This window comes from Vulpes lagopus, chromosome 22 (genome assembly GCF_018345385.1).
Source record: "Vulpes lagopus strain Blue_001 chromosome 22, ASM1834538v1, whole genome shotgun sequence".
Lineage (NCBI taxonomy): Eukaryota > Metazoa > Chordata > Mammalia > Carnivora > Canidae > Vulpes > Vulpes lagopus.
The window spans coordinates 4,557,744-4,561,724 of record NC_054845.1 but is presented as its reverse complement, the minus strand read 5'-3'; positions in this window follow the sequence as shown (position 1 = coordinate 4,561,724).

The window sequence follows — 3,981 nt, the reverse complement described above, 5'->3', positions numbered from 1 at the left end:
GACTTCATGAAGGAAAATATCCAAATATCCCTAGACACATACTCATGTGCTCAGCATCCTTAAACAAGAAAATGCAAATTAAATCCACAATAAATCTATACAACACCCAGTGGAGTGATTTTTTTTTTTTTAAAGAGCCTTCCAATACCAAATGTAAACAAGGATGTGGAGCTGCTGAAACTCTCATGCATTACTGGGGTTGGGGGGGGGGTGTTAGTGGAACAAATGCCTGTTAAACATGTTTTGCGATGATATCCTCTGAAGCTGAACAAAAGCTTCTCCTAGGATGCAGGAATTTCCTTCTGAGGGAAATGCCTATATGACATAGTGATAAGATATTTGTATCCATAGCAAAATGACCCCCCAAGTCTACATAACATTGGTCACCATATATAGTTACAGACCTTTTTCTTATCATGAAATTTTTAATATTTACTCTCAATAGCAACTTTCAAATATGCAATACAGCATCACTAACTATAGTCACCCTGCTGTGCATCACATCCTTACGACCTATAAATCCTACAACTGAAAGTAGACTTTTGACCTCCCTCCCCCATTGAGCCCTCCCTCACCCCCTGCTTCTGGCAAACACCAGTCTGTTCTCTTTGAGGGTGACTCTCTTTCACATAAAGCCTGGGCACTTTTCAGAGGGCTTCTGGGCCCTGGAGCAGGTAAGTCCAAGAAAGCAGGCTTTTTCTTTCTTTCTTTCTTTTTTTTTTTTTTAATGATCTTTGTTTGTTTGTTTTTATTTATATTCAATTAGCCAACATATAGTACATCATTAGTTTCAGATGTAGTGTTCAACAATTAATCAGTCGCTTGTAACACGCAGAACACAGGCATTTAATAGCCCTGCCTCAGTGTGCCACAGCCCACAGGTGTTGCAGGCGTCACAGCCGCCCTTCACTTTTCAGGGCTGGTGTCTCAGGTGGCAGACTTGAAAAATGGAGTCACTAAAGTAAGGTATGAACTCTGCTTCTCAGGAGAAGTTCCCAGTTTGTGAATTCCCTTCCTGTCCTGAGTCCCAGTGCCAGGGGGTGGGGGATGTGTGGCAAGATTGTCTCAGCCTTTCCCACCCACTTCCCTGTGGGATCCCTCTTATTTGCCCGGTGTGCTGAGCCAGTTTTTAGGTTGTTTTCAGAGAAAATCGTTACATAAATAGCTGTAGCTTCAGTGTGTCTGGAGAGATGGTGAATTAGGATCTTCCTACGCTGCCATCTAAAACCAGAACCTAGACGGATTTGTTAAAAGTAGTTTTTTTCTCTAACAGATAAAAATTGGAAACAACCCAGTTCATTTACATGTGAAAGATACATAAGTTGAGGTATACTCGTGTAATCATAAACAGCGATGGAAATGAATGAACTATTGCCACATGCAACAATAACTGGGTAGACCTCAAGACTTGGTGTTGAGCACAAGAAGCCAGAAGAAAGACTACGTACTGTCTGATTCCATTTATAAAAATTTAAAAAAAAATATATATATAAATAATATAAGGTGATAGAGTTAGAGTAGGTTCACAGAACAGTTATTACCTGGTGAGGTACATAAGCGAACTCACTGTCTTCCAGAAAAGTTTATCTTGATGTCTGTGTTGGTTGCATTAAGGTAACCGTATTAAATATTCCAACAAGCTGTGTACATTTAACATGCGTGCCCTTTGTATGTGTTAGGCTTCAAAAAATTAAAAATAAAACTAATATTTTTTTCTGTATGTTATCAATGAACAGTGATTTAAAATTTCTTTAAGTTTAAAGAAATTTAATTTAAATTAATTAAATTAATTTAAATTACATTTAAATTTAATTTTCTTTAAATTCTTTAAACAGAATTTAAAGTTTCAAAGAATGTTATCTAGAAATAGCAGTATTTTCAAATACCTAGAGATACATCTAATGAAAGAATGTGTAAGACATATGCAAAGAAAACTATAATGCAATTTTGTAAAAACATAAGTAGAACTTAATAGAGAGATACGTTATGGCCCTGGGTTGGAAGCATTAATGCCATGCAGTTGTAAATTATCCTCAAATTAACCTATAAATGACTCAGTACAATTGCAATTTCAACCCTAGCAGGCATTTTCTGTGTGTGTATTCATGCATGTATGTGTGTGAGTACATGGATATTTAGTAGCTGGTTCCAAAAAGAAAATATGGAGATTTACACAGCCAAAAATAGACAAGATAATCCTGAAGATGAATCAGAATAGGATAGTTGTTATTAAGCCCTCAAATCAAGTGAAGTTTAACATATTCATTTATTTCTCACTCAGTAATAGGCAAAGAATCCCAGGGTCTGTAGTGCTTTCCATCTTCTGGTTTTGTCATTCCTTGAAGCCCTAGAATCTGCTAGTCCCTCTGCCTCAGCTGAGAGATGGGAAAATATAGAGACAAAATCAACATGTAATTTTTTTTTAATGATCCAGGTCTTTGTATTGTATACATTATTTCAGCTTACCCTGCATTGGTCAGAAACAGGTCTCAGAGCCTCATCAGATTGTAAACGAGACTGGAGAAAATTGATGCTATCATTATATATATATTTTTTCTAGGAGAATTGTTACTTCAATTAAATCTTACATCTCTTCAGGCTTTATATCACTACCACAATTTCCTAAAAATTTCAAAAGCCTGATGCTTCAAAATGGAATAGACTAAGTTTGCTGATTTATCATTTATTATGTTAAATTTCTAAGAACATTGCTACTGCTTGAATACTAATTATGAAATTCAATTTCAGTGTGAGGTTTTGTTTGTTTGTTTGTTTTGGTTTACTGTTCAGGAGATCAAAAGAAAGCGAGAAATTTGACAAAGTACTAATAATACAAACTTTGTGGAAAATGAAGCAGAAGGCCCAAGAAGAGAAATGTTAATGCAAGAATGCTAGTGAGCCAAGATTTATTCCAAGTCCTTCAGCAATTAAAATATTTTGCATATGAAAGCCTTTGGAATATTTGCTCTCCTTATTGTAAGCCTCAAATGCATCAGCTTTCATTTTCTAAACTGTAAAAAGGAAACAAACAAATGAAACTAGCTCCACTGTGTTCAATACAGATGCGTTGAGATGCTTAGACTATGTGTTCTATTTTCCCAAACCAGATGCTTAGGGATATGCCACAAGTGGATGATTTCTTTTCTATCAAGATGTTGTTTCACAGCCTGCCTCTTTATGGACCATGGTATATGGAGAGCCATGTGGTAATACACAAAAAAAGGTAGCAAAGAAAAAACTTATGATAAAATAAGCAGACACTTCTAATAGGTTTTGCATTTTTCAGTAGGTAAAGTGGCACATACACAGAAACATTACTAAAAAAAAAAAAAAAAGAGAAAAAAAAGAAAAAAAAGAGAGAGAGAGAAAAGAAATCAAAGATATCTTAATCAAACCAGAACTGAGCTTATGTAGACAAGCGTTACCTGCAATTTGATATTAATTTCTTGGGCCCTTTGAGCTATGGAGTTTTCTTTTGTGTGATTATACAACATAGTATTTGTGTGTAAATTAATTTCAGGAAATTTTAAAAAACGGGATTTAGAGGAGCTTTGTCTTCCAATAACTCAATGAAAAAAAAATATATTAACCAAACAGAGTATAAAACTACAGGCCTCAGAATTATGATAGAAATTACCACATCCTATAAAGCCTAAAAGACCCCCAAACCATTTTCTGTTGTTGTAGCATTCCTTATTTTCCATGCTCATTAAATTGCATGATATTTTTATTCACACTCAGTGATTTTTACATTTTACTCAATTAGGCAACAAATGTAATGTTTGTGTGGTGTATATCAGGAAAAGGATGTATATTTGGGTGTTCTCCAGCTAACTGCTAGTGGGCTTCTGCTATTACTTTGCAAATGTATCTCAACCATAGCCCAATAATATTTTCTTGTATAGAAATAGTGTACTATTTTACAAGGAAAATATCTCCAGCAAAGGACTTGGAGTCCAACAAATGTTTATTTTCTCTTTG